The sequence below is a fragment of the Procambarus clarkii genome, chromosome 62 (genome assembly GCF_040958095.1).
Source record: "Procambarus clarkii isolate CNS0578487 chromosome 62, FALCON_Pclarkii_2.0, whole genome shotgun sequence".
NCBI classification, from domain to species: Eukaryota; Metazoa; Arthropoda; class Malacostraca; order Decapoda; family Cambaridae; genus Procambarus; species Procambarus clarkii.
The window spans coordinates 19,571,868-19,590,356 of record NC_091211.1 but is presented as its reverse complement, the minus strand read 5'-3'; the positions used below and the strand labels follow the sequence as shown (position 1 = coordinate 19,590,356).

Genomic DNA, 18,489 nt, shown 5'->3' with positions numbered 1-18,489 from the left:
CTTTTTCTTTTTATTTAATTGCTAAGAACTTGCTCCTTTTGGGAATTTGTGCCTTGATGGAAAATTGTGAAACAACTCTAAAAGTAAAAAGAGAGAGGGTAAGAATTACAAAGGGGCAAAGCTTAAGTCACATCATGTTTGTTAAGGTTGGAGCATTTACGTATATATGTTCCGAACCTTAATGGAATCTGACCCATATATCAATCAGGTCAACCCATGTGTTGCGTTTCCAAAAGGGTCGCCCATGTTAGAATCGGTGAACGCCCTAGTAATATTGTTGAAAATGTCTTAATAACTTATTAAACCAAAGGTCTTTTTATGTCAGAAGAACGGCAGAAACTGGATCTATATATGAAAACTCTTTCAGGACAAAGTTTAAAGTAAAACTAAAGATATTTGTAGTTGTATAAAAGTTGCATTTTTCATCGGTCGTAGAGCCGGAAATCCGCAATATTCATCTCGGAACAATGCTTATTTCACGCAGAATCGTTAATAAACGTAAGATTTTTATACGTCTCAAGAAAGATAGAAACATAATCTTCATTTTAAATGCCTTACCATGGGCATATTTGTATTTAAAGCGAAGATGCGTGTATTTTTCTAATCGGCGAGCTCCGATCCCGCACAGATCGAGCAACGGAGTAACTCTCTCTCAGAACAATGCTTATTTCACGTAAATTCGTTAATAAACGCAAACGTTTTTATATGTGTTGAGAAAGATAGAAATATAAGCTTCATTTTAAATACTTTACCATAGATATATATAAAGTTCTAATGAAGATACATGTGTTTTAATAATCGCCAAGCTCCGACCCCGCACAGACTGATCGACAGAGCAACTCTCTCTCAGAACAATGCTTATTTCACGTAAATTCATTAATAAACACGTATGTTTTATATGTCTCAAGAAAGATAGAAATATAAGCTTCATTTTAAATACTTTAACATAGACATATATAAAGCTCAAGTGAAGATACATACGTTTTTATAGTGGCATTCAGTAGCTTGTCGGTCATGGAATGCAGAAGCCTACGCACTTGCCAATATAGTGTGTAATTAACAAAGATACGCTTATAAAGCCTAAAATATTATATGCCTTCAGAAAGACAGAGATATGCTCGTTATTGTGAGTGCACCAAAGGAAATATATCTTGTTGGAGGACAAAGATATATCAATTCTAAAATAAGTTTCGACTCTCGCTCGGGCGAGAGATAGCGCGACTCTCGCCCCATCTATTGGAGATTCTGTTCACCTAATGACCCAAGCTACTCAAAGCCTCCTAGCATTACTTAAATAATGAAGAAATATGGTATATTTATTCACTATAATGTTGGTGCTTAATGCAGAACACGAGAAAACATATGTTTACTATAAAATAATATACTTCCATTATGAAATAAGTAAATATGTGGCCTCATAGGAAGTCAATGGTCCAGGTGTCAATGTTGTGGAGCGACTTATCCAAGATATATTGTTGTCTGAAAAGTGTTTGTTGGCATATCAACCTTCTGTACACAGTGATCCAGTCGTCGCACTTCTCTCCTTAAATGATCGCAAATTTAGTTTATTATATTAACAAGTAGAATACGTATTTCTAATAATATCTAACATAACTAGCCAGAAAATATTTAAGACTTATTGAAAAATACATGTCTGGAAGTTAAATCGACTTCATAGAACAATAGTGTTGGTCTATACTAATCGTTATTCATTAGTATGCGTTCACTACTTAAAACATTTACTGTACTGATGTAAAATCTCCCATGTCTCTTCACACATGGAACACCGAACCTTACACACTCTCTGATATATTGTTTAATTAATGGCCACTGCTTGATCGCAAGCGGGGATGTTTCTGATGGGGGAGAAAGAAACATTTGCGAAGTGCGTCCCGCGGCGTTGCGCGGGGCAGTCTGGGCCCATATAAATACTGGGGCACAGAGGGGCTCTGCCTTCACTCCGCCTGCCCCCGCCGCTGCCCTCGCAAAGTCGATTTACAAACATAATATTGGATTTAAATATAAATAAATATAAATATGTTTATTCAGGTAAGGTACATACATACAAGTGATGTTACATTAATGGATCAATATATAGATAGAGCTAGTACATACAATGGCTAAAGCCACTATTACGCAATGCGTTTCGGGCAGGAAGAACATTAATATCTAGAACTTAATACTAATTGAGCATAAAGAATAAAATGTGTTGAGAACAAATACAAATAAAGATAAAAAAAAAGGGGGGCACATGACTGAAAAGCAGCACAAATACAATAGGTTACAAACAGTGTTCATTAAAAAAATAACAGACATGGGTTGACAATAGAGGGGTAAGGTAGGTTACAGGGAATTTATTAGGTAGTGTTTAGTTTTTAACTTAAACTGGTTGAGAGAGGTACAGTCTTTAACATGGTTGGGAAGGTCATTCCACATTCTGGGCCCCTTGATTTGTAGAGCATTTCTAGTTTGATTAAGTCGTACTCTAGGAATATCAAAACTGTATTTATTTCTGGTGTAGTGCTCATGGGTTCTGTTACAACCTTCTATGAAGCTTTTGAGATCAGGATTGGCATTATAGTTTAGTGTTTTATATATGTATAATACACATGAGAGAATGTGCAGTGACTTAATGTCTAAAATATTCAGAGATTTGAGTAGGGGTACCGAGTGATGTCTGGGGCCAGATTTGGATATTGTCCTAATAGCAGCTTTGTGTTGAGTAATTAGAGGACGTAAGTGATTTTGGGTAGTAGAGCCCCAAGCACAAATACCATAGTTGAGATATGGATAGATAAGGGAGTAATAGAGAGTCACCAGGGCAGGGCGTGGTACATAATATCTGATCTTAGAAAGAATGCCCACAGTTTTTGAAACTTTTTTTGATATATTTAGAATGTGTCCCTGGAAATTCAACTTGTGGTCAATGAGAATGCCAAGGAATTTGCCATCTAATTTGTTACAAATTTGGGTATTGTTTATTTTGAGATTTATTTGATTAGAGGATTTATTGCCAAATAGAATATAGAAAGTTTTGTCAATGTTGAGGGTGAGTTTGTTGGCAGTTAGCCAAAGATGGACTTTATTTAGCTCAGTATTTACTGTGGCATTTAGAGCAAGGGGATCAGGACTGGAGTAAATGAAGGTTGTGTCGTCAGCAAATAGAATTGGTTTGAGGTGTTGGGAGGCATTTGGAAGGTCATTAATGTAGATGAGAAAGAGGAGAGGGCCAAGTATGCTGCCCTGAGGAACACCAATGTTGATGGGTAGGGTGGGAGAAATTGTATTATTCACAGAAACATATTGGAGCCTGTCAGTAAGGTAGGATTTGAGGTATTGCAGGGAGTGTCCTCTGACTCCATAATGATGTAATTTAAGAAGAAGGTTTTGGTGGTTGACAGTGTCAAAAGCTTTACTCAGGTCCACAAATAACCCAACAGGGAACTCATTTTTATCAAGAGCTATATGAATCGAGTTAAGCATACTAATAAGTGCATCGTTAGTGCTTTTTTTGGGTCTGAAGCCATATTGGCAAGGGCTAAGTATATTGTGTGTGGCTAGATATGAGTAAAGCTGCTTATAGATTAGTTTTTCAAAAATTTTTGACAAGTTTGGCAGGATTGATATAGGTCTGTAGTTGTTAACGTCTGTGAGATCACCACATTTGTGGACAGGCGTTACTCTCGCTTTTTTAGAATATCTGGAAAAGTTTGGAGTTCAAGTGACTTGTTGAAGAGCAATGCAATAGCAGGGGCTAAAGATCTGGAGGCTTTTTTGTAAATTAAAGTTGGTATCTCCTCAAGGGCACGCGCACTAGACTTGGTTTTAAGGGAAAGGATTATCTCATTGACGTCAGTGGAATTAATAGGCTTTAGGTACAGAGACTGTGGATAGTTACCTGTAAGATAGTCCTTAATGTCAGTACTGGAAGATGGAATATCATTTGCAAGGGATGAACCAATGGAAGAGAAGAACCTATTGAACTCAATAGCAGAATCAGAGGCTGAAAGCTGACCATCGTTATTGGACATGAGTGTTGGTTTGTTATTTAAAGACTTCTTTGATCCCAATATTTGTGAAATTGTGCTCCAAGTTTGTTTAATGTTGCTCTTTATTTGGGTAAATTTATAGATAGAGCTAGTACATACAATACCTAAAGCCACTAGTACGCATAGCGTTTCGGGCATATTATTGAGAGAGGAAAGATATTTATATTTAATTTTTTTTTTTTTTTACCGACGCTCTCCCTATTGATGAAAACTACAACCTAATGAAGATAAATGTTAATTTTATGTAGATACTGTAATAAACGAAAGTTTTTAATGTCATCAGAGAAGCAGAAATATAGGCAAATTTTAAATCCCTTGTCATAAATATAACTGAAGTGAAAGCAAAGATATATGCATTTTGATAGTTACAAAGACAGCTCTTTAACACGGGTGGAACACGAACAAGGGGAACTTAGTACCCAAATGAGCCACAGAGATATTAGAAAGAATTTTTTCAGTGTCAGAGTAGTTAACAAATGGAATGTATTAAGCAGTGATGTGGTGGAGGCTGACTCCATACACAATTTCAAATGTAGATGTGATAGAGCCCAATAGGCTCAGGAACCTGTACACCTGTTGATTGACGGTTGAGAGTCGGGACCAAAGAACCAAAGCTCAACCCCTGCAAGCACAAATTAGGTGAGTACAACTAGGTGAATACGGCTGAGGGGCGGGACCAAACAGCTGAAGGTCAATTCCCTACGCATAACTAGGCGAGTCCATAGGAATTACCGTTTGTCCTGGCGCCATCTATGTTTTGACAGCAGTACTACTAATGTTCCCACGTTATGTGATGATCGCTATACGGGTGTTATGGTCAGTTGCTCTTCTATATATGTTTATGGACAACGTAGGTCATTTGAGGTAATTTGCGGCCAGAGTGAAATAGTATCCACGCGGTGAGTGATGGAGGAGGATATATACTGCTGTGTACTCGAACAGCGGGTGAGAGGTAAGTTATATCGAACAATTATGGGAAATAGATGGGTTATTTTAAGCGTAGAATGTCAGGTAACTGGTAACTACACAGATGGGGTAGTGTTTTTTTAAGTCTTTATTTACTAAAGTGGAACATTACATTATGCCTTTAGCTGAACAAGTCTACTGGTGGGGGAAGTAGACGGGTTTTATGAAAGTATTTTACCTAAATATTTGTATTTGGTTAACTAGTTCAGCCGTTACCAGGGAGGGTGTTCCTTTAATCTAATCTAAAAATTCTAGCCGGACAAAGTTATTAAATAAAGAAATTGAATAGAACGAAGTGGTTTGCCAGGGTGCTTAACATTTAGTTTAGTTCACTTACTATGCAGCCCATGCTTAAAGAATGCAAGTTTATCATATTGAATTTACCGTAGTTTTACTGCATTTAATATACCGATTTTACCCTATTTAATTATGTCGGGTAAAGGCCGGTCGTGGAAAGTTCCTAATATAGCAAGTTTTAAAGGAAAAGTTTGAGTTAACTTTAACGCTTAAGTTAGTGACCAATTAGCTTAGTCTATTGTGAGGAAAGTTACTAGAATCTAACATTGCAAGTGCCATTTCTCTACTCTTTTTGAGAAACATGACTAGATACATGAATCGCATAGTTTTATTACTAAATGTTCATGGATTAGGTTGCATAGTTGAGGAAATGGTGATAAGGTTTGTGATTTTGTGTACCTTGACTTCAGAAGAGATTTTGATAGTGGCGCAAAATTGATAGGGGCTCGGATCATTGGGAATGCCGACTGAAGTTGATTAGGTCATGGCTATACCAAAGGAAATTAGTATAAATGGGGTTAAGTTGGGAGAAGTGTTGTAAGTAGTGCCTAAAAGCTCTCCTTGGACCTCGGTTATTCGCAAGATTATGGTTTAGACTGCAATAGTTGCAGAATTGGCAAATAAAAAATACAGATGCCCTATATAGTTTTGAAATGGTTAAGACTACCAGATGCAGTTTAATGCTAACAAATGTAAGGTTTGGGGGCTAGGTAAAGATGAGATAGATGTTGTAGATTGTTAAGAGTATTAAATTTTTTGCAGGTGGTAAATTCTCCCCGAGCTGGCACTGCTCTCCAGCCTGGGATGTTGATTGGTTAGTCTTCAACTGCCTCCCAACATGGTAGTGAGGTCCTGAGCTGACATGCAGTGAGGAATGTGGAAAGCTTCCTGAATTGGCACATGGTATGCCTCCCTTTCAAACCAGCAGCTGGCACAAATGTTCCAACTAACATCAGAATAGTGGATGAAGCCCACACTAAAATGTAAGTGGTACAGTAAATGGACACCCCCCCATCCTCCCTTTTGACACTGAACAGTTGGGAGGAAGGGGGGGGGGGGGGGAGAAAGTGTGACTTATAGTTCTATTGCTACAGAATCTTTTGCCATAAGCCAGTGGCAGTGCCTATTGGCACTTGCTATTCAGAATCTTCCCCCTTACATAGTTAATTAAAAAAGAAATGCTGTAGACAAGCTTAACTTTTGAAGGGGGCAACATTTTCGTTGCCATCAAAGCACATCAGATGCTCTGAGCTAACTTCCCCTAGTCATTAGTGAATGGTGGCCAGTAACTCTCTAGTAGGAATTTTACTGCCATTAGAATACATGCAGAAAGTGTGCACTTCTGCTGTATCTGCCAGTTTGCTAGAAATTGAAATTGGCATACTTGCTCAGCAACTACTTGCCCTCTTGTACCATGTTACTTAACCATAACATAACCACCACACCACCCATTCTTCTAAAATAACATCCCATATGATAAAAACTTCTGCCTTTAATAAATATTTCTAACTTTAATATTAGTTGGCTTGCATGGTGTGTTAATCATTCCTTTGGCAGAACTGTAGCTAAATTGTTCCCACAAAACATTTAATACATTAACAGTACTGTATCAGGTTCATAAAAAAATTTATAATAAAGACCAAGTGTGGTCATAAGTGCTGCAGATGGGGGAGATAGAACCTTACACCTGCAGAAGTGTGGTGATAACTAGAGAGAATATGGCCTTGTATAGTTGCTAGTGTAAAAATATTACTAAATTTAGTAAAATCAGTCTTGGTAGTATAGTTGGGTTAATTATGAAATTTCAGACTAAAAAGCTTGGTACATAATTCAACAGAATAAATTTGTCCCCCTAGTAGTAAGCAGTGGTTGCAAAAGAATAATAATTTGTATATATATTTTGTATTGCTTTTATTCAAATGTTATACATGGTTGTTAAATTAAAGTTTGTTTGCAATGTTCCAGAAAAATGTTCATGACTAAAGTTGTTGGAAAATAAAATTTGTATAGGATGTTGACTTGAAATGACTATAGCTTTGTAATTAATGAAGATGGGACAACAAGATACTTAGTGTGCCATTTAAAACGGCATCTGTTAAACTGGTGGTACACGTATGAACAAAATAACATTGCTATGCAAATAACTTTTTAGTAATATTTACTGTTCACATGACAGGTTGTGGAAGGTCCTGGCAACAAAGAGCTGCAGGAAAATACTTGCAGATCTACAGTAAGTAATGTTGTGTACATTGGAATTAGAGGGTAGAAGTTAATTGCTAAAAACCTATTAAATATTAGGGTATGGAAGTCTAGGCTTAGGTTAGTGGGTACCATATCTGCAAGTTTAGTCCCTTCAGGAATGTATTGAATAGAATGGTATGTTGAAATTGTGAAAATTGTAATGTGGGGCATTAGATCTTAAACAGCATAGTTGAGGGTGTTTTATTAATAATTTTAATGAAATATAAATCTTGTTTAGTTAACATTAAATGTTTGTTAAATAAGCTTTAATCTATAAATGTATAACACTGTTAAGGGTAATCATGAGTCAAATAAAGTTAATGGCAGGAAAAGTTTTGTTCTAAGTGATGGTATTTTTCCCTTGAAAGTAAAAAAAATATTCAATGTTTACTTTAGCTTGGTTTTAAATATATAGTTTTCCAGAATGTGGTTTGGAAAGTCCAGAAGTCCCTCTGTCAGTTGGAAGAGTTAACTTAAACAGAATCAGGCGAGTTGTAGTAAAGGTTAATCTGAATAGATTTGCATAAAAGTAAAAAAAGTAATAACTTCAACAATATAGCATTGGCTAAAGATAAATGTAAATTGCCATTGAAGTGCAGTTGTGGATAGTTTCTCAAATGACATTTACTGAAACTTGGCAAATTGATGCCATATATATTTATATTGCTAAATTAGATCTTTACTACTGCTACTAGAATATGTAGGAAAGGTAAATTCCTTAAAGAAATTTTTTCCATCTGAATTTGTAAAGTACTGAATGCTAATTAGAAAAGTAAAGCAAGATTGGCTTTAAATCTGAAATTAATTTGTTGAAATATTTTTCAGGTGAAAGTGATTATGATGCATGGACTGGCTTGGAGTGAGGCTCCTTTACTCTGCAAAAGGAAATCTACAAAAGTTGGTGAGTTTGAATTTGATGTTTTAGCTATATCAATGACCTAATCTTAATTCTCTTATCTAGTCCATTTATAGGTGTGTAACCATGTCCTACTGTTACAACCCACAGGGGATGATGCAGTTTGTACTGATCCTACCCCATTTCATAAAAGGGGACCAGGCAGTCCTGCAGATTTCCCTGGCTTGGCTTTACTCTACTACCCATCTAATAGATGGACTAGATTTGCATAGGTTTAGGGACCCTTAACAATGGTTACATTGTTAATTCTCACAGGGCTTGTTTGCTGAATGGGTGGATGCATCTAAAACTTTAGTGCCTGGCATGCATTGTACAGTGCTTTCAGTAAAGCATATGTACAATGTGTTGATGGCACTAAAGTGGTGGATGTAATGTTCCCATTCAGGGAACAAGCTCTGCACTAAAAGCAGAGGAAGGGATAGGCCTGGCTGAGCCAATCGTAAAAGATTGGGTGTTAGGATTTTTTTGGCTTCTTATTAGGCATTGGTGATAATAAAAGTAGTGTCCCTGTTTAATGTTTATTTTTCTTTTACAGGTGATTGGCTCTGGAGTTGTCTTGGCCTTTTGGATCTTCTGTTCATCTAGGAGCATCTGTCCCACAACCTGAAACAGTAATAAATATTAGATGTATTATAAATACTATTTGTAAAACTTATTAATAAAACATTTTGATGAAACTACTTTATATACCTTTTCCTGAAATTATGCTGGAAATTATTGTTTACTACTATTGATGCAATGTTTAAACATCTGAAATTTTTTTACTTTGAAAATAAATACTTGGTAAAATTTACACCTATTTGTAACTTGTTACATAGGTGCATGCAAAATGCATTGAAAAGATGTAAAAGTGGGCTACCTATTCAATTTACATAAACTAACAAATATTGCAAATTAGTCTGAAATATTAAAGTGGAAGAAACTTTAGTCAATATTTTAGTTTTCATATTTGAAAGTAAATTTAAAGCTATGCAACACCTAAGCTTTGTACAAATTATAATTAAATTAAAGATCATTGTTAAATCTACAAAACATTAGAAAAGTGACACTGAAGCATCTATACAACATGGTTTTCACAAAGTCTTTGGTAACTTAAATTTAATCAAAGCTCTTAAATCATTTGTCTGCCAAACTTCAGATATTCTGAAATATTTTACCTAGATTAAAACCATCATTGTTTGAAAGGGCAAAACAGATTACTGTCAATTAGTTTGACCTAACATCTGCAAGGTCCTGAAGGAATGGAATTTTTGTAAAACTTTGTTTGCTAAAAACAAACCCTGCCTAATGAACCTGCTCATTTTTTTTAGAAATGGTAATTGCATCATTACCAAAGGCCATTGTTTTAATAGCCAAAGTACCAAATGAAAGACAAAGAAGCAACAAACAGGTACATGGTAGAAAGGACAAAAGAATGGTTATGAGGACCCTTTCATTTGTTAAAGAAATGACTGGGAAAAATGCTGTCATACCACAAGGGGTCTTAACCCTTGTCATATACATCACTGACATTAATCTAAATATTACCAACCACAAAAATTGCTGATAACATGTTATAAAAAAAAATATAATATTGAGGCCTTAATGCAGATCTCTAACTCTACAAATAGTAACAAGACTGGCAATTTCTTAATATAAAACAGAAAAATCCAAGACCTTGCACGTGAGCCAGAACAATCCATATCACAACTACCACATTAAAATGAAAAAACAATGAAGGTAAGGTAATTACCAAAAGAAGGCACCAAAGTGCGAAATAATCAGAGGGCGCTAAATATCACCAAGAATGCCAATACGAGAACAAAAACGCATAAGGCGAACGATATCAAAAGTATCCGATTCACCTAGAATTCTATCGAGGGACAAGTGACTGCGAGGGACGGTCGGAAAGCAAGACACACGCTCGTCCTGGAAGTCAGGACATTCAACAAGGATATGCACAACTGTAAGAGGGACAACGCAATTCGGACAATAAGGAGCAGGGCGGCGCTCCATTAAGTGACCGTGGGTTAAGCGGGTATGACCAACCCACAGCCGTGCCAAAGCAGTGTCCCACCGCCGGTTACGGTGGTAGGAGGAAGACCATGGGGACACACTAAGTTTGAGAGTACGCAGCTTGTTACCAACAACCCTGCCAACGGGGAAGAATGAATAACAGGATAAAAGTCGGAATAAGGAATACCTTTACGGGAGATGGGACAAGAACGGATAGCTTCCTTAGCGGCAGCATCCGCACGCTCATTGAAACACCAATATGGCTGGGAACCCAGCAAAACTCTACTGATTTAAATTTACTAGAAATAAGAAACCGCCAATGTTGAATCTCAATGACCACCGGATGGACAGGATTAAAGGACCCTAGAGCCATGAGGGCACTACGAGAATCAACTACAACCACAAAGGAGGAATGGGAATGAGAATGAGAAAGCAAGAGACAAAGAGCATAGAGAATAGCATAAAGTTCTGCCGTAAAGACGCTAGCCTCCGAAGGGAGGCGACACATGTAAGTACGGTCAGGAAAAACAACAGAGTAGCCCACACCATCCGCAGACTTAGACCCATCAGGGAAGATGGAAATAGAGTGGGAGTGCGAAGAAAAGTGCTCAAGGAAGAGGCTTTTCAGAATTGTAGGAGGGGTAAAGGCTTTAGTAATACAAGTCAAGGACGTAGAAAACTTGGGAAGGGGGACTCTCCACGGAGGTAATGAAGGAACAATACGAGGAGAAACATTAGAAATATGAACAGAAAGAGAATCCTGTAAGCGAGATAACTGGACAGAAAGTGGGAGACAATGAAGAGGAACAGGAACCACAGGAGGAGGAAAAGTCAATGCACGACAGAGGCGAGAGGAAGGATGTTGGAAGGACCGCGCAAGATAGCGAAGACAGTAGCGATCACGGCAGTCCTGAAGAGAGAGAAAGCCAGTGTCAACATACAAACTAAGGGCGGGAGTCGAACGAAAGCCACCAGAGCCGAGACGCAACCCAGTATGGTGCAAAGCATCAAGACGGCGAAGAGTAGAAGGAGAAGCAGAAGAGTATGCAGGGCAACCATAATCGAGTTTAGACAGGACGAGAGAGGAGTGCAAATAGAGGAGCGTGCGCCTATCCGCTCCCCAAGAAGTATGGGACAAAACCTTAAGGAGGTTAAGGGCCTTAGAGCATTCAACTCGGAGGCAAGAGATATGGGCTGACCAAGACAAACGAGTGTCAAAGACTAACCCCAAAAGCTTCGCGGAATCCCTGTACACAATGAGATGACCATAAAGCAACAACAATGAAGTAAAGGTCCTTTCAGTAAGAATCTATCATTCACTGAAAGTTGCTCCAGTTAAAAATAAAAGAAAATACAAGTCCCTAGAAATAAACAAGCAACCTTTTTGACTAAGGAAAAGAAGGTAGTTATTCTACTGTATAAGTCTAAGTATTCACTTAAGATAACTTTATCCAAGCATAGAGGTTCCCCCCCCCCCCTTCCCTTTCAGAAAAACATCTACTTTCGAAAAAGTTTAACATTGGCCAACAAAAATGATTCCAGAACTAAATTGCCTAATACCAGGAACAACTGAGAGCCATGACAAACACTGCAACCCTCTCCTACCCCCAAGTCTTATGCTATTTATGATCCAAGGTAATTTGAGATACTATACTGTACTTCCTACAGACGAGTCTAGTGAGAGGGTGATCTCCTGGCGATTAAATTGAAGCACGATACAGGTGTCAACGAACATCAGTCAGCCCACTTGTCAGCACAGTGGATAACTAATGACATCATAATCTGCAGTGTTGTATGCCTCCCTGTGGCCATTTAAATCAATAAAACACAGGGTTGTGGCAATGTTTACAGCATAAGGCAAGGTATAGAGGAATCCTGGAATGCCATGTAATGTGTAGTCCTTGAATGTGCTTTAAGCAACCAAATTGAATAACAACATTTCTGGTGTTCGGCTATATAATCCGACTTTCTCATTCGGTATAATGTTTTAAACCTAAATAGGAATTCACTTTAAAGGTCAATTTATTTGGAAAGTGCTAACCAGATTCCAAATTACTGAGCTCTGAAAGTACTACAAGGCAAGTTTAACCGAATGAGTGTTTGCCTATCCATACCCCCATGAGGTATGTGACAACACTGAATAAAGAAAGGGTCTTTGAGCATTCACCGTGCAGGTATTTGACATGACCAATATAGCCAAGTGTTAAAGATCATTCTAAGCAGTTCTGCACAATCCATATACTATCAATTAATATAATTGTACAATGGTGCTTGGTGGATGATATTTCCTATTAAAACTCATTGGACAACTGTTTGTATTAGACATTTTAAACCTTTAACTGGTAGCCCTAGATATCGCACTACAGTATTAATTACAAGATGAACAATGTAAAATCAATACCACAACAGCAAAAGATGACGGCTTTTCAACAACCGACAAACACGCAGGTCTAACACCAGCCATCCCGAGAGAGGACGTCCCAAGCATGTACACCCCACAACTTTACATCACCTTTGCTACCTCACGCGAGCACGCAACAGCATGAGGATGCCATACTCCCAAACCAACTCCATGCACTTTGAGGCTTTAACAACTCAACATTTAAAAAGTTGATTTAAAAAATCAAACACCTGAATTTTTCCCTAATTAAATTTACTAGGGAAATGCACACCAAGCCATGAAACTTACAATGAAGATGAACAAACTACACACAACTGTCACCAAACTTCCACATACCACCCCCCTCTCACTCCTGCCCTCCCTCCTTAGGTGCTCTGATTGGCTGAGCACCTGAGCCACCACCACTCACCTCTTGTTGTGAGAGCCTAAAGCATGTTTGGTTGCACTTTAAAAGTTCCCGAGTGTACTCGCCTAATTGTGAGTACCGCCTACCCGGTTCACCATTTTGTTTTTCAATCTACCTCAATTTGCCCCTTTACAGTCAAATATTATGCAAAATTCTGTTTAAGACTTGTCCCTTCTTAACTTAAATAACTGCTTTGGCCATCTGCAATCTTTCTAGGTGGGTAAAAATGACTCTTGAGGCCAGAAAGGACTTATCAGACGGCGATTATAACAATACGGTACACACACAAAATCACAACCTGATATACACCAAGCAGAAAATCCACTGGAGCTGTGAGGCGACGTAAACCCTTGCCCAAGGCACTGGCAGCTGCATACTCTACCACAGTATATTACTGACTTTGTAAAAGTCTTACAACCGGATTTCCCCATAAATCACAGCAAGTTTTGAGGCCCCTCCTTGAGTCAACGTCTTACGTAAGACCTACAAGCACTCAGATGAAAGCTGAAGCAGTTCAACACCATACGCCCCAACTTCAAATACACAGTTGAGAGGCGGGACCAAAACGTGATTTTCTGTGTGTGCCTGAAGTTGAGGCATACGGTCTTGCTTCACCCTTCACTTTACCCTTCACCGGCATACTTCAGGGGTTTTATTTAATACTTGGACTGGCTTCAGTAGGGCCTCCAGACTTTCTGTGGCTTCACAAGTGTCACGTGAATCCCCTGCATAGCAGTGGAACTGCCTTTTCCCTTCACCTTCAATGCCTCTGCACTGGAAGTATACATCTACACCAGCCCAGAAGAGTCATCAGTCCTGCCACCTCTCCATACCCCCCAGGGCCTGGCACGGCCTGGTACGACTCAGAGGCAAGCCGGGCGCCACTGCTAACTGGCAGTTTGTCCCCACAAACAAGCAGTTAGCCGCCTTCAACTGACAGTGGTACAGCTCAACACAAAGGCACCGCCAGCCACAACGAGCAGTTTGCTAGTTGACCAGATGTCCACCTCGTGTTGACACTGGATGAGTCATCACCGCCGGACTATATAAAGAGCGCTGCCTCCCTGGAGAGGTAATCTCTCCCTTAGTGCTCTAGGATCACCTTGGTGTCTCTAACCTGTCGTCCACTTCCAGCCAACATCATGTGACTGATGCCATGGTGGTATGGTAGCTGTCTTCAGAACACCAGTATATCTTCATACTTTTATTCATTGCTTATAGTTTATTTTTTGCATTTAAGGTCATACTAACTTGTTCACCTTTGCATTACATGATAGTCAAGTATTGTCATGTGTTATTTTTGTTCATTACTATTTCAGTAAATTGTTTAATTATTTATTTGATAATTTTCATTTGTTTCCACCTGCAACTTACACACTGCAAGGCCAATAGCAGCATTTCTTTCATTTATGTGAGGGAGAGCCATACCATCTTGGTTCAGTATAGCTGTGATACCATAACCCGTCACACAAGATATCCAGTTGTAAGACTTTTACCATCAGTGGTGGTAGAGTATGCAACTGGCAATGCCTTTGTTACAGGTTCGCTTCATCTCACAGCCCCAGTGGATTTTCTCACACATTTGAATACATGAAACAACTTTATTTGATACATTCCAAACCAAAGTACTGTACAGTACAGTAATTATCAAACCATCAAATGTGTGGGATAATCATAGTGCGCTAAATATCACTAACGTCGCCAATACAAGAACAAAAACGCATACGGCGAACAATATCAAAGGTATTGAATTTACCAAGAATTTTATCGAGACCCAATTGACAGTGAGGGATGGTCGGGAAGCAAGACACGTAAGTCCTGGAAGTCAGGACATGTAGAGACAACGGTTTGGACAATAAGAAGCAGGGCAGCGCTCCATTAAGTGCCCGTGAGTTAAACGTGTATGACCAATATACAACCTCGCCAGAGCCATTTCCCACCACCGGTTACGGTAGTAGGAGGAAGGCCACGGGAACACACTACTCTTAAGAGCACGCAATTTGTTACCAGTAACAGAAGACCAACAACCCTGACAACGGGCAAGAATGGGGAAATGAATAACTGGGTAAAAGTCATAATAAGGAATACCTTTACGGGAGATGGGACAGGTGCGGATAGCTTCCTTAGTGGCAGTGTCCGCACGCTCATTTAAGAACACACCAATATGGGTGGGAATCCAGCGAAATTCCACTGTCTTAAACCTACTGGAGATAAGAAACAGCCAATGTTGAATTTCAACTACCAAAGGATGGACTGGATTAAAGGATTCTAGAGCCATAAGGGCACTGCAAGTGTCAACTACAAACACAGAGGAGGATTCACAGCGAGAAAAGAGTTGATGAAGAGCATAGAGAATAGCATAAAGTTCTGCCATGAAGATGCTAGTCTCCGGAGGCAGGAGACACAAAGGTGCAGTCAGGAAAAACAACAGAGTAGCCTACACCGTCTGCAGACTTAAGACCCATTGGTGAAGACGGAAATAGAGTGCAAGTGTGAAGAAAAGTGTTCAAGGAAAAGGTGATTTAGAACTGTAGGAGGGGTAAAAGTTTTAGTCATGTGGGTCAAGGCTTACAGAATTTAGGAACGGGGACCCCTCCATAGGGGCAAAGACGGAATGACACGAGGGGAAATATTGGTAACACAAACTGAAAGAGCATTTTGTAAGAGAGACAACCGTACAGAAAGAGATAGGTGGTGAAGGGGAACAGGAACCACAGGATGGGTAAAGGTCAAGGCATGACATAAGCAAGAGTGAGGGTGCTGTAAGGACCGTGCAAGGTGGAGAAGACAGTAGCGATCATGGCGATCCTGTAGAAACAGGACGCCAGTTTCAACATACAGGCTTAGGGTAGGTGTCGAAAGAAAGGTACCAGAGCTGAGCCGTAACCCAGTATGATGCAGTGTGTCCAGATGGTGAAGGGTAGAAGGAGAAGCAGACGAGTAAACAGGGCCATAATCGAGTTTAGACTGAACGAGAGAGGAATGTAAAGAGAGGAGCAGTGTCGATTAGCTCCCCAAGAAGTATGGGACATGACCTAAAGTTAGTTAAGGGCCTTAGAGCATTCAACTCGGACGTAAAAAATATGGGGCGACAAAGACAAACGAGTGTCAAAGATTAGCCCTAAAAGTTTTAGCAGATTCTTTGTACAAAAGGGAATGACCCCTGTTACCTAACAGTAAATAGGTATCTGGGAGTTAGCTGTTACAGGCTGCTTCCTAGGGGGGTGCGTGTGTGGGAGAAAAAAAATTTTAGTAGTTAACCACTGAACTGCTCTGTCTCCAAATAACACCCTGGTGCACAAGAAATAAATTCTTTCCAAAAAATTTTTTTCTCTTCTTATATTGTTAAAATGCAGAGTCTGATCAGGGGGAAACTAAACAAAAAATATTGTATGTGACTTACTTTAGCTGCGATGGAGCTGGGAAGTTGAGCAAATTATGGGCGCTGAGCGTTGGAGCGATGGGGGTCTGTCGGCCCCGCCACCCCGTGCGACGGCAGTTGCTGCGAATAAAATGTTGCGCAATTATTTTGAAGTTTCTCATTCATTTCTTCTTTTTTTTTGCTGTAATATTATTTAAAAGTGTGTAATTTGTGGAATTTATATAATTCAAAGTATAGAACATCGCTATGCTCAAAATTATGGGCCTCATATATGCGACATATTCTACAATCAAACAGTGTTTTTGCTGTTATTATACTATATACACACATTGTATATACCCATCTACGTATGTATTCACCATAACGATCCACTATGTTGGTATGGTGAGCCCAAAAAACATGAGTGAGCTGCCACACCCTGCCAGTCCTCCCTCCCTCCTCCAACACATTACTCGTCAACATTCCTCCTCCCAAAATACTGTTATTGTGTTTATTACACTATTTACACACGTTATGTATAAGTATGTACATGTTTTATTCATGTACATACGTACATACTTGCCATCTCCTCACCTCTCTCTCTTGCCTACTTAATGCTCTTGCTTCCCTCATCTCATCACAATCGACTTTATAATGGTCCAGGACGGATCGAAATGTCGTCGTCTATTCAATTTCCAGTGTGTGGTTTGGTCAACAATGAAATCTTCATGCAAGATCTTATAAAGAAAACCCCTAGAACGAGTTTTGCAGATACGAAAGAGTTTAAGGTGAGTAGGGGATGGTTTGAGAAATTTTGAAAAAAGACGTGGTATTCATAGTGTTGTGAGGCATAGTGAGGGTGCCATCTCAGACAAAGTAGGGGCTGAAAGATTTGTTTGTGATTTTAAAGATTTTGTAGATACTGTATTGATGAATATATTCCACAACAAGTGTTTAATTGTGAGGAGACATGGCTATTCTGGAAAAAATTGCCGAAGAGGACATACATTACCCAAGAGGAGACGTCACTGCCCGGACACAAGCTAACTTGGGCTAACTTGTGTCAGGATAGGCTAACTCTTGTGCTGTGTGGCGATTTGAAAATTAAACCCTTGCTCGTGTATCATTCCGAAAATCCAAGAATTTAAAAAATATATAACGTGCAGAAAAACTGTGATGTAGAGTGGTTTGCCCTGCCATCAAAAATTATCGGCAAGAGAAAAGTTTGACACTAAAGGGCCTGCTTCTCGACAATGCTCCTGCTCATCCTCCAGACTTGGAGGATGCATTGTTGGGGCCACTTTTTTTTTTTTTAGGGATATTCCTGCATGGGCCCTAAGTTTCTGGCTAATGAGCCAATGACATGAAGGAGGAGTTTTCAACCTACTTTGTGTTAGGTGTGCAGGGGTCAATAGGCTGAACATAATGTCAGGAGCAAAGGGGGGCGTTTGCCTCTTCAAACACAATTGTGACCATCTTCATCTCTTCGAACTATCCTAAATGCTCTCTTCACCTGTCTGACCAAATTGGGTGTCCAGACCACCTTTGAATCTGAAATTGTAAAATTAATAGTGATTTCAGAATATTCAGTCCATTTATACTAACAAAATTATATACAGTATACTGTAATTGAAATTTTACAGAATGATAAAGGCAATTTAGTAACTTTGTTAAAATGCACATGGGAGAAATACATGAAAATAGGTTAATATGGTTTGTAAGGTTGATGGGAAATGTTTATTACTTTTATGATTTAAAAGATGTATAGCCCTGATACTCCATCCTGGGTGCATTCCACCAGGTAATGACCACAGCAAAAGTTTTCCACGAGGCTCTATTGTCACACAAACTTTTCAC

General features: G+C 39.1%; 2 long non-coding RNA genes across 5 annotated transcripts in view; one reads left to right on the top strand and one right to left on the bottom strand.

The window, feature by feature from the left end:
- The first annotated feature begins 4,899 nt into the window (after positions 1 to 4,899).
- Positions 4,900 to 9,146, top strand: LOC138354278 (uncharacterized). 2 transcript variants are annotated; one of them, XR_011223525.1, is made up of 5 exons: positions 4,900 to 5,001; positions 6,075 to 6,295; positions 7,489 to 7,542; positions 8,379 to 8,454; positions 9,005 to 9,146. It is a non-coding gene; the product is annotated as an uncharacterized lncRNA (long non-coding RNA). The 2 variants fall into 2 exon arrangements; XR_011223526.1 differs by lacking the exon at positions 4,900 to 5,001 and adding an exon at positions 5,057 to 5,693.
- Positions 8,974 to 18,489, bottom strand: part of LOC123766481 (uncharacterized) — a 131,004-nt gene continuing 121,488 nt past the window's right edge. For all 3 annotated transcript variants that reach the window (XR_011223524.1, XR_011223522.1, XR_011223523.1), the window contains 3 exons: positions 18,020 to 18,183; positions 16,675 to 16,773; positions 8,974 to 9,072 (listed from right to left, as the gene is read on the bottom strand). This is a non-coding gene — a long non-coding RNA (uncharacterized lncRNA). The remainder of the gene's footprint in view (positions 9,073 to 16,674; positions 16,774 to 18,019; positions 18,184 to 18,489) is intronic.